Source organism: Jaculus jaculus, chromosome 1, assembly GCF_020740685.1.
Source record: "Jaculus jaculus isolate mJacJac1 chromosome 1, mJacJac1.mat.Y.cur, whole genome shotgun sequence".
NCBI lineage: Eukaryota > Metazoa > Chordata > Mammalia > Rodentia > Dipodidae > Jaculus > Jaculus jaculus.
The window spans coordinates 98098072-98111662 of record NC_059102.1 but is presented as its reverse complement, the minus strand read 5'-3'; the positions used below and the strand labels follow the sequence as shown (position 1 = coordinate 98111662).

General features: G+C 36.0%; 1 protein-coding gene across 2 annotated transcripts in view; it reads left to right on the top strand.

Annotated features, from left to right (window-relative positions):
- The window catches only part of Lingo2 (leucine rich repeat and Ig domain containing 2), a 1280444-nt gene that overhangs the window by 91651 nt on the left and 1175202 nt on the right, over positions 1-13591 (top strand). The gene's annotated exons all lie outside the window — the stretch shown is intronic.

Below are 13591 nucleotides of genomic sequence, written 5' to 3'. Positions count from 1 at the left end.
TATTAGTTATGTTTTTCCTCAATTTCTTAATGGAGTCTTATTCTTTCCATACACCTATATTGTAGAGTGTAGTCCCTATTTTTTTCTTTTTTGTAGTTGTTTAATATTTTCAGGTCTTATATTGAGGTCCTTAATCCATTTATAGTTGACTTTTGTGCAGGGTGAGAGAAGTGGGTCTAATTTTATTCTTCTGCATGTTGTTGTTGAAAGAAGCTGAGGATGAGCAGAAGGATGAAGAAGGGGACAAGGAGGAGGAGGGTGTGCAGGAATCTTAGGTGGAAGACTTATTGGAGAACATCTGGGACATTCTGCAGATTTTGCCACAGGCAGCCTCCTTCCAGAGCTACGTTCTCATTATGTTTCAGCATATATATACCACAACATGAAGGTGAGGTACATGAAGCTGAGGCACAGTGCTCCAGGTGGCACCCCTATGAAGAGGAGTGCTCCAGCCAGTTCTACCAGGAGGCTGCAGGAGTGGCAGGAGCCTTTCCAGGAATAATTTCCTTCTCTGAGGATTATGTGCGAATGAGCTCACCAGGAGCTTCTTCACCTTTACTTAGAAGATTCAGAAGAAACTCACAGGCTCTTGGAATGTGACTGAACCCTAAGAGATGTTTCCTGTTCTCCCTGATTCACAATTGTTATGCAATAACCCTGTTCTAGAGTTTATCAAATATGTATGTAACGTGCTGTCCCTGGATACAAACCTCAAAACCAAGTGAATAAGATGAACTGAGACCTGCTTTGTCTGGTAGATGTTGGTGAGTTGTTTGGACGAGACCCAGTTCAGAGACTCTAGCAGCTCCTATGTGCTTCCTGAAGTGATCTACTACAGCTGTAATTTCCGCCAAGACTTGGAATTATGTAAAGACTCTTCCTTCTCCCAGGACTGTGCCATCCTGACTTAAGGGCTTTGCTCAAACTGTCAAGCTGCATAGGACCCTGGTGTCATTGAGTCAGCCCTGGTGGAAGCTGTGCAGATGAAGCTGATGGCCTTCACCCAGCAAGACCTGATCTGTATAAAATATGGTGTGAAGAGACTCATGTGCCTTTATACTGCACCTGTGCAAGGGACTTTGTCATTTCAGTGGTCTTTATGGAGCAAATTGGAATCTTTCAGAACATTCCCCAGCACTACAACATGTCATCACACCAAGAGATCATGGAGTGGCTGGTACAGACACTCCCACTATCAGGCTATTAGCAAGCCTGGGCTGAGGACATCTTGGCATCCCACACCAGGAACCCTAGTGCCTGCTCCATGGCCTGTACCACTGGCCACCTGACTCTCCAAACTCATGATCACAGTCCAGAGAACAGGGGACAAACTATTTAGAGCACTTTTGGGATCCTCAAGGTAGAATAAATGAGGAGGAACAGGCAATGGTTCTCTTCCCAGTAGGAGCCCACTCAAACATGTCCTGAGCCTAGAAAAGCATCTTTAGTCATATCCTGATAAATAAACAGCTTCCCAGCACTCAGGAGGCTAAGCTAGGAGGGTATCTGTGAGTTCAAGACCAGCCTGCGATGTAGAGTGAGCTTCAGGTCATCCTGGGCTAGCATGACACCCTGTCCAAACAACAACAACAACAATAAAAAAGTAAATGAATAAACATTTTGAGCCCTCAAAACAAAAACCACCACCACCAACAAATACAATATGTACTTTATCATCTGTGGTTTCTAACTGGGATCAGTTAGAGATTAATGCAAATGGTAATCAGCACCAAAAATGGGGGCATAGCATAAGAATGAGAGCAATGCACATTGTAACTAGGGGGGAGAAGATGAGTTACCTCAGGAGTTAGAAGAGGGCAGAATATTGGGGCTGGGGGAACCTTGGAGGGACAGGGGCTAGGGAGGGAATTACACGAAAGTTTAGACAATGTGAATCAGTTCCATAGAAACCCTACTTCTGACTAGCATTCACAAGATTTAAACACCAATAAAGGGAGAGGGGAGAGAGTCTGGATAGAAGGTAGAAAAATCTTAGCCTAAAAACCACCAGCTGTGAATGGTAATTCCCTGGCCCAGAGTTGGGTTGACACCCACAACGAAAGGGGAAGAGGGAGAGGGAAAAATGCATAATCTGTTAATAAATAAATCAATAATTTTTTTTCTGAAAGCAATCCAAAAACAAATTAGTGGAAATAGACTTTATTAAATCTTTTTTGGGACAGACTTGAAAATCTCATTCACACATACTCACAGAAACGTGGACTTAAAATATGTAGATTCTGTGAAGAATGTATGGGCAGGTTCAGGAAAGACATTTTCCAACATTGTTCTGTTGCAAAGCAGGTTATGACTTTCTGTTCATAACTATCTTCCTTAACTTGTTCATGCAGTCCTGCATTTAACAAACTGTGCACCATGAAAATTATAATCCAAATGCTTGATGCCAAATGTAAGAACATTGGGCTTTTGAAAAGAGGTCCAAGTTAGGAATTTCTATGACTGTGTGGTGACTGGTAAAACAAGAGCTCTAGCATGAACTCATTATCTAAGGGTTCATCACTGCCAGTCACATTTTCACTCTGGCTCCTTGACATTGCCTTAGTATGACCATAGCTCACAGATCCTCGGTGATCCTTAGGGACAGTATTAGTAGGTAGGAAACTATCCACTATTCCCCAGACTAGGTGGTCTATGTTGTTGACTGAACAAGTGAGTATGGTGCTGGGCTGCAAGTATATGAAGTCTGCCACCCAAGGGGAGGAGCTAAGAGAGCATAACTTTTTTTTTTATCCTATACTCAGAGAGCACACAACCCCCATAAGTTTACTGACTAAATAACCTTCAGTTGTAGTAAGATTTTGTGCAAGTAGAACAAGTTTGAAGGACATTTTTAAAAAAATCTGGCTCTATACAGTGGTTCTTGTTTTCAAGATACTGGTCATTGAAACCATGTCCATTATGTAGAAATGCCTTTTATTTCAGGCTAATAGGTTTTGATTTAGGTGTTCTGTCTAATTTTGTTTCTGTTACTTTTCTCATCAAGAGGCCTTCAAATTAAGTAAGTTTCAGCCTTCTGACAGGAGTATATTAAAGTTTGTCTATTGTATAAACATTTTATTTCCGTTATGAAAAATGTCACTTAATTATTGCCATAGTTTGAGCAAAAACCAGTCATATTGGGATTACCTTTGACTATTCCATAATTGAAATAAAAATCAGCATCTTTATTTTTCTTTAGAGCCCTTTGCCATTGCAAGTATTTATCAAGGTGTAGAAGATCTTGAATTACTGTAGCTGCCCAGTGATAATGTGTTAGAATAGTGAAATTAATAAATATGAAACAAGGAAACTCTTCATGAAGGATAGAGTGATAATGGAGCTGTAAGCATTTCTGAAATCATTTTGTCATTTGTTGATTGGTGTGGTATTTGGATATATAAACAGATTTAAATGACAGAGGATAATTGTTCATTTTTGACATGACTAATGCGAAGATGGGACTTTTATTTTAGAGAGACAGAGAGAGCAAAAATTTGAACAGTAGGTCTTTAGCCACTGCAATTGAACTCTACGATTATGCCACCTTCTGAGCATGAGCAACCTTGTGCTTGCCTCACCTTTGTGCATCTGGCTAACGGGATTTCGAGAGCTGAAAATGGGTCTTTAGTGTTCACATGCAAGCACCTCCACCTCTAAGCCATCTCTTCAGCCCTTTTGTTTTGTTTTAGGGACTTTTATATAATAATAATTTATGCACCTGAGATCTGAAAAAAAGATATATCTGGCTGGAGAGATGGCTTAGTAGCTAAAGAATTAGTTAGTCTGCAAAGCCAAAGGATTCTAAGTCAATTCTCCAGGACCCACATAATCCAGATGCACATGGGGCACATGCATCTGGAGTTCCTTTGCCGTGGCTGGAGGCCCTGGTGTGCCCATTCTCTCTCTCTCTCTCTCTGCCTCTTTCTCTCTCTAAAATAATTAAAATACAATGAAGATGTATCTAAAATACTCTAGGAGTAATGGTCTAGAACAGTGGTCAAATAAAATCTAGTGTCAGCTACAAGTGTACTTTCAAAATTTCTAGTGGATATATTATAAAAGGTGAGGTAAAACTGTGAAGTTTTTTTTTTTTAATAATTGTTTTGATCTGGTATAGCTAAAATATTATCTTTCATTGTAGAAGTGATATAAAATAGTGAGACTTTTTTTTGAAGTAAGCTTATGTGCATTTAATTTACATCACATTTCAGATATAGCAAGACTTGTATTTGAATTGCTAATAATGCATGTGGCAGTATGATGGTTTATTTGACAGAGCGGGTATAGCTTACTGCAGGATGTAGGATATCTGTTTTATTTTATTTTTCTGTGTCACAATCTCTACATTTATTAGATATGTAGATCAGGTGAATAGCTTGCACTGATATTGTAATAATAAATTCTGTTACTTTAGATTTTATGCTAGGCTACTTTAAAATTGGTGCATAGCCTTTTCTTGTAATGGTTTGTGTGTTGAAATGTACTATGCTACTTCGTGAGTGCTGACTTATAATAAAATAACTCAGTTCTTGGTACATTATAATAAAATGTTTTTACTTCATGAAGAGGACTGTGACACTTGCAGTGCTCATTAAGAATGAGGGATTAGGGCTGGAGTGATGACTTATTAGTTAAGGCATTAGCCTGTAAAGCCAAAGGATCCTGGTTCGATTCTCCAGGGCCTATGTAAGAAGATGCACAAGGGGCACATGCATCTGGAGTTTGTTTATAGTGGCTAGAAACTCTGGCATGCTCATTCTCTCTCTCTCTTCCCCTCTCTGTATCTTCCTCTTTCTCTCTCTCAAATAAATTAATAAAATATAGTTTTAAAAATACTAGGGATTAATTACCTGTATTTACTTCACTAGCCTCTTAGCCTTTATTTGATGCTCTATCAGTTTGCACAGATAATGAAATACTCAGAGGACAGATAGTGCACATTCTTTCAAAATGAGAGTAGGGTGATCATATGATTTCAAGAGTATATTTAACATTTAAATATGCCGGTTTTTTGAATGAATTTTGTTGAATTTAGCAATCTGGAAAGTCAGTAAACCAAGTTGCCCACTATCATGTAGAACTTGAAAAACATATTATATATCTTTTTAAAAAATATTTAATTTTGGGATGGAGAGATGGCTTAGCAGTTAAGATGTTTGACTGCAAAGTTTAAGGATCCAGTTTCAATTCCCCAGTACCCACATAAGCCAGATGCACGAGGTGATGCTGCATCTGAAGTGCTTTTGTAGTGTCTAGAGGCCCTGGTGCACCTATTCTCTCTCTCAAATAACTAAATAAATTAAATTATATACTATTTATTTATTTATTTATTTATTTATTTATTAGAGAGAGAGAGAGAGAGGCATATATAGAGTATTGACCCACCAAGGCCTTTAGCTACTACAAACAAACTCCAGATGCATATGCCACCCTGTTCATCTGGCTTATGTTGGGTACTGGGTAAATAAAACCTTTGTCCTTTGGCTTCTAAGTCAAGTGCCTTAACTGCTAAGCCATCACTCCAACACTATTATTATAAATGTTAACATTCTCTTTCTTAATGTGTTAATTGTACTATTTTAGGTAGTATTTGTGTGTTACATGTATGCATGTTTGCATGTGTGTACATGCACTCTTGCATGCAGGTACGAGTGTATGTAACGTTCAGACTTTAATACTGGGTGTCTTCTTCAATTGATCTTCACTTCATTCTTTGAGCAGGATCTCTCACTGACTCTTCTATACTAGCTATCCATTGAATCTCTGTCTCAGGGATTCCCTGTTTTCATCTCTCTAGTGTTCGGATTGCAGGCACTGATTACCATGCCAGGCTTTTTCATACGTGATGATGATCTGAACTCAGGTTCTCATGATTGTGTAGCAAGGATTTTATCAATTGAGCCATCCCCTAGTTTTTACAACACTAAATATTTCCTTTCATATTTATGTATGAATGTTCCTTTTAAAATAAAAGAGACCTTAATTTTACTTTAAGTCAAAAATTTCACAGGTGACCTTTGACTAGCATGCCTGCTGCTAGATGCTCAGATTCCACTTTCCATTTTAAAGATACTTGAAGGAAGACTAGGGACAATAGTTTCTTGATTTTAATCTAAGCAATATGTTTTTAGTTTCACAGTTATTCATAGTAATAATATAATAAAATTAGTAAAGATTTTAAGATGTACTTATCTTGATACTGGTTTCTTATGTAGATAAAAAATAGAGGACTCTTGAATTATTTTATTTCTTAGTAAAATTACTATCATGATTAATTTTATTTTACTTATACTATAAGCTGGCTAATTCTTTATATATGGAATACTTATTTTATATTTTGCTTTGTCATTGTCAAAAATATATATACATAAAGCTGTAAAATAGGATCTAGTGAGATAAATTTTGTCTACTAATATTATTTATAAGGTTGTGGGTTAAATTTACAGCACTACAAACAAGTTATGTGTAATCAGTCTTGACTGATCTTATCTCTCCCTATTTTAAAATCAATAATTTGTTTAAGTTTATAATCTTTTTTGACTAATGAGAAAATATTTTGATCCTTAGTACTGTTTTTAGAATACTTTTGAATACAACGGTTTGTTGTGGGTATAATAGCCTATTTGTATTATTTATATTTGGATTATACTGATGGTTAGGAATATGCATTTCAGAACCCAAGAAGACTTCATCCTGTAACATGAGATTCTGTTTCTCATAATTATGAGACTTTTTATGTGTTTAGTTCATCTTAGCCCCTGTTTTACTATCTCAAAAATTAAAGGATCACTTCAAATTATTTTATAGGGATATTATAGCAAATATTTTCAATTTTGTAACAGAATAGCAAGGTGAGAGAGGTATATTAACCATTTAATATATTTTGATGATAATTTTTCTTATTGTTATTATTTTGTAGTCAACAATGGTTGTACAACCACATAAAATAACTGGGATGTCTATTTTTGAGTTTTGGTGTTTTGCTCAAGTTTTAAGTATGAATGGTGAGTTCATTAAAGCCAAAACATTCTTTACTCAAGAAAATAGTGACTACAATTTTAATAATTGAAGACAGAAAACAACCCAGAAAATATTGTGTCTATTGCATCCACTTGTGACATACACTTTGCAGACCTGAAGAAATTTATGTTGGTGCCTCTAGGGCTACTTACGTGAGTGAATCAAATGTGGTACTTAGAGTTAAAATAATTTTGCTGCTTCAGACACTTTTCTGGGATTTGGAGAGATCAGTAATAAGACTTTGCTGTGGCCAAGATAGACATTACTTGATTTCAAGGAGGTGCCTTGTGATTGAAAGCAGAGAGTCTTCAGTTTCTGCCCTGCCGAGGAAGAAGACTTTATTTCTCAGTTGGCTCTACTTTGTAGCTCTGGGTTCAAATACTTTACTAGGAGCCTTGGAGAATGCTAGGATCTAGTACTGACTAAACTCTATTTCACTTCTCATTTAGCCCTGAAGTTTCAATAAAAGATAATATTTAATTTATTTTGTTAAAAGAATTAAGCATTATGGAAATATTTCTATTTATATGGACTTCCTCCTCTTCCCATGACTTACTTTTTTGAGACAGAAGGATCTGTATTGCCATAGGGGTCTATTGGCATAATTGAGAGACATAAAATGAATAACTATTTTAGCTGTCAAAGCAGAGCATTCATCTTAGCTTGTGATTTTCCCTTACAATGATACTTTAATAATTTCCCAAGAGGTATCCGATCTGGAAAAGCAATCTTCAATTCTCAAGAAGAATCTAAATTTCCACCAGTGTCATGACTGTCAACAGAAAGGTTGGACAAATAAAAAGGATATAAAAAGTGTTTCATTGTTTATGATTACTTTGGGTGAGTCCAGAAGAATTTCTGTTTCCTTAATCTTTCATCTGGAGGGAAGAATAAATAACTGTGTATGTAATAATTATAATCAGCTGATGTTTCTTCTTATGAAAGCTTATTTCAAGGTAATAATTACTAAAAACTAAGCACCAAACAGGGAGTAAATGACACAAACACCCATTTATCCATATTAAAATGCTATTATTATTTCTACTAAGCATTTTTAAATCTAGTTATGTACATATTCAATCCATTACAGATATTTAATAAAATTGTTAGAATAATAACTTACGGGACTGCAGAGATGGCTTAGCCATTGAGTGCTTGCCTGTGGAGCCTAAGGACCCCGGTTCGAGGCTCCATTCCCCAGGACCCACTTTAGCCAGATGCACAAGGGGATGCACGTGTCTGGAGTTTGTTTGCAGTGGTTGGAGGCCCTGGCGCGCCCATTCTCTCTCTCTCTCTCTCTGCCTTTCTCTCTATGTTTGTTGCTGTCAAATAAATAAATAAATAATAAATAAATAAATGAACAAAAAATAATTAAAAAATTAAAAAAGAATAATACCTTACATTTGATTGCATGTCAGGTCATTATTCATAACTCCTTCCCCCTCTGAAAATCTGGGTTGTCACTTTGGGTTGATTGAATAAGTCATAATGAAAGTTTTTTCTTCCATCATGCATAACCTTAAAAACAAGATGTATGTTCTCTGTGATGAATTATAAACACTCTCTTCTAATGCAAAAATGTCTTGCTAAAAATTACAATATTCTGGAAATTTGCCACAATTTAGGATGTGTTGTATGCCAAGAACTGAGCTCAGCACTTGAAAGACTGAAATAAATAAGAAAAAACAATCTCTTGGGAGACTTAAAGGCAGTAAAAGTGTCAGACATGCCATGGACTTCATTGAATTATGACAGTTCCTGAGAAGGTACTTGGAAATGGCTTGGAACTGAGGTAGGACTATTTAAGAGAAGGGATATTTGGGCAAGGTTTCCTACCATGTGGTCTTGGAAAGTAGAATAATGTGTCTGAAGGACAGGTGGGATATCAGAATGGAAGAAGAAGCCTGGTAGGTACAAAGATGGTCAGAGTATAGCACATTATAAAAGATGCTAAGCTGGGAGGCCATAATGCAGATATGTGGGCAGAACCTGTCTCTTGGATTCAATAAACATGAAAGACTTCCCATATTTTACAAATTCTTTCTTGTTTTATTTGTTTATTTATTTATTTATTTATTTTGGTTTTTCAAGGTAGGCTGTTGCTCTAGCCCAGGCTGACAAAAGATTCACTGTGTAGTTTCAGGGTGGCCTGGAGCTCACTGTGGTCCTGCTTCATCTGCCTCCCTAGTGCTGGAATTAAAGGCATGTGCCTCACTCCTGGACATATTTTTCAAATTCTTTAAATCTAACAACCTATAACTAAGTTACTATTTAATACATTCTTAGAAAAAATGTTGATTGCAATGGACTTTTATTGTTATTTTGTTTCAGTCTAAAGGGATTTTTTAAGGTTGGGGAGAAGAAGATCAGTTGCAGCATGATTGTTCAGTATGCACAAGACCCTAGTTCAACCCACAGCATTAAAAATAAACAAACAAAAACTCCTTAAAATATATGCTCCTTGCCATTTATTTAATAAATACTTATTGAGCACCTCCCATATTACAGACTGATATGGACATTAAGATATATCAGTTAACAAACAGAAACTTCTGTTTTCTCATAAAGTGTGCCTACCACTCTAATCACTATTGGAATCATTCGACTATGACAAGCATTAATGGAGTTGGACTGCCTATGAAAATCCAAGTCCAGCAGTGCAACAAAAACCAAGCAAATCTGTCAGTCGTTCACAAACTCATCAAGCAGCTATTTACTAAAGTTCTAGTTATTTACCAGGCACTGAGCCCATGGCCTTTCATGTGAGGTAAATTAGTATGAGACAAGGAGAATGGGTGTATGCAAATGTTGGTATTTGTTTTGTTTTGTTAAAGTCATTTTTTTAGGTAGCCTGTCTTATTACAAATTAATCTTTGAAAGCATTGTTTTCTTCCTCTACATTTTATTATTTTTGGTTATTTATTTACTAATATTTAAGTAACTTAGAGGAGTGTACTGCTACTGTTTAGCAATTAGAGTTACCTTGAAACAGTTGAAAAATTGATTGTTTACTGACAACAGCATGTATTATTGTTTAAACAAAACTACTGTGCTCTGTACTCAAAGAGAGATTGGTATAATAAATATAAACATAGAAGATTACCTTCTAAACATAATGAGTTCAAATTATTTTATGCCTAAACTCTAAATACTACTGATACTTTTTTATTATTTTATGGAAGCTTAACTTGTATTTTCAACATATTCCAGTAATGAAAGTTCAGGGGATATGTCAGTCTACCTCTGCTGAATAAATTTGTTTTTTCTAAGTCTTACACCTAATTCTTTAAAAGGTGATAATGCACACAGAATTGAATACAATTTAACAAAATTATTTTCCATCATTAGAGAAGCAGATTTTTAGGTTGCAAATGAGCTGAATTCATCCAGTAAACATTTTTAGTTATAGTATATAGAAATATTTATTTTGGCTGGGTGTGGCAGCACACACCTTTAATCCAAGCATTTGGGAAGCAGCGGTAGCAGGATCGCTGCAAATTTGAGGCAACCCTGAGACTACATGGTGAATTCCATGTCATCCTGAGCTAGAATGAGACACTACCTCAAAAAACAGAAAAACAAACAATCTTTTTTTAAGTATAGGTTTATAAAATACATCATAATTCTAGTACTTTATATCTTATCACCATTGGATAATCTTATAGAACCTTCCAAATTAATAGATGTTTCTTTATTTTAGATTGAAAAGTGGTAGATTTTTAAAGAGTACCTAAAATCATATTTGAAGTTCTGCCTGTTCTATATTTGCCAAAAATAAAATGTGATATTCCTTTTAGGTATAATTCTTTTTCTAGTTTTACCTAGCAAGCTACTAGGTTATATTTGCTTCCAATCTTTCAATCACAATGTTTTATAGTATTTTAGTGTGCACAAAATAATATTTGGGCATTTGAAGGAGGAATAAATCAAGATCTATATGATATGAATAACGGGTTAGATTTGAGTGGTATCTGGCTATAAGACCAGTCTTGTAGCTCATAGAATCAAAGGTAGTCATGCCTCTATATAGCACACTTTGTTGAAATTTTAGGGAAATTCTTGGACACAGTTTTTACAAGTTCCCAGACAGAAGTAATAAGCAGGGCTAGTTGTACTAAGTACAGATGGGGTTGGGGTGTACATTTTCTTGCAGACTAAAACATGAGAAAAACAGCCTTGATGACAGTACATATAAAGATGAAGGGCCTACAACCTTATATAGTTACCACTTGTGAGCTAGAAAGAAGGATTATCATATTAATAAAAGAGATCCCTTTTCTGACACTGACCCAGCACTCTTCCAAGGTGATGCATACATTTTCCAGCCTATTCTTCACAGAAACCTCTTAACACAATTTTTCATGGGCAAGGAAAGTAAGTCTCATTGAATAAAAATAGATGAACATTTTAATTTTTGGTGCCTGAGATTAGATCCAGGACCCCTGTCCATATGCTCTATTATTGAACACATCAGGGGACCCTCAAAGTATTGGTCATGTATTTAATGAGACTTCTGTTCTTTGAGTCTGTATGAACATATAATTTGTCTCATTTAACCTATTAATTTTATCTTTATGAGGTAGGTATCATCATTATCCCTTTAAAAAAATGAATGAATAATGCTTCCAAAATCGTAAAGCAAGTAATTTGTGGAGCTGGGTCATCAGCAGAGAAAATAGTACATTCCATGTTTTTGAATGAGTGATAATTTCACTTGTCTTTAGCATCTTAGCTTGCCAAAACTTCATACTGCATACTATAGTATTAAAAAGATCATAAATGCAAGATACTAGAGAATCATATAGTCTGATTAGAGCTGCCTTTGTGCTGCTGGGACAAATCACCTCCAAAATCATCTAATGAGAGTGAAGCTTTTATTTTGGATTGTAATTGTTAGGTAAATTTTCATGATAGTAGGGTGTGGTAGTTTGATTCAGGTGTCTGCCATAAACTTATGTGTTCTGAATGGTAGGTCCCCATGTCGTGGCAGTTTGGGAATTGGATCTTCCTGGAGATGTGTATTGTTGGGAGGAGGACTTATGGGTGTCAAAGCTGGCTTCCTGGTGCCAGCATTTGGCATCCTCTCCTGCTGCTATTGTCACTTGATGTTGACCAGGAGGTGATGTCCACCTTCTGCTCATGCCATCATTTTCCCTGCCATCATGGAGCTTCCCCGTAGTCTAAACCAAAATAAACACTTTCTTCACACAGGATGCTCTTGGTCAGGTGTTTTCTGCCAGTAATGTGAAGCTGACTGCTGCACAGGGAAAAACATGTCATAGGAAGAAGCTAGACATCACTTCTGCTCCAGTAGGCAGAAAACAGCAAAAAGAGAGTCAGCTGAACTCCAGCAAGGGAATCTGGCTATGACAACCCTAAACCCGCCCCAAGAACATGCCTTCTTCAGCAAGATTCCTTCTCCAAAATTCCCATCAGCTGGGGCCCAAGCATTCAGAACATGTAAGTTTATGAGGGATGTCTGATTCAAAATATCACCAAATGGGAACCTATAAAACCTCAAGACTTTCACCCAGTGACCCATTTCCTCCATCAATGCTCTGCCTCCTACATGTTCCAAAAACTTTGCAAACATCATCACCAGCTGAAAGCCAAGTGTACAAACACATGAGCCTGTGAGGGACGTTTTACATTCAAGCCACAATATCAACCTCCTACGATCCTCAACTCTTCCAAGCCTCTAGTAATTGCTCTTATATTCATGAGTGAGACCATGCAAGTCATTTTTCTGTGTCTATCTTATTTGGCTTAACAATATTCATGCTCATTCATGTTGCAAACTGCAGTACTTTTTTTTCCTTTTTAAGGTTGAATTTGTGTGTGTATGTATTAGTTCTTTATCCATTCATCAGTTAATGGACATCTAATCGATAATAGTACTGCAGTGAGCATGGGAGAGCAGATCTTTTCAAGACACTGATTCCATTTCATATGAATATGTAGAACAGTAGCACTGCTAGGTCATGGAATAAGAAATTGTATGTTAATTTCCGAGGAAACTCCATACTGTTTCCTTAACACCTATGCTAATTAATACAAGTGTATACAAGTTCCACTTTTTCCACATCTCCAGAATTTTATCTTACTCATTTCTATCACAGCAGTTCCTATGTATTTTCTCATGGCTTTGATTTTTATTTCTCCCATTCATGATGTCAAACATTATTTCACATACAGATGTTGGTAATTTTCTTTTCTGTATCTTTGCTTACATGCTTTTGTTTGGAATTGCCTTAATGAATACTGCCAGAAATAAAATTCATGTAATTTTACTAAAAACAAACTATCATCTTGTTATAAACACTTAAAATTATTTATTTTATCTCATCTTGTTTTTCCAGAAGAGTACTAAATAATCGTAGATTTTCCATTAAAGCATTTTATTAAAAACTTGTCCAATTTCTTCAAATTATTTTGTTCAGAATGATCAAATCTTACCTGAATTCAACTAGCAATGCTAGAACTAGTATTAATATTTGAGGTAACAGTGCTGTTCGGACACTACTACACAATCTCTACTAGTTATGACAATGTGGGAAATCCTCAATAAAAA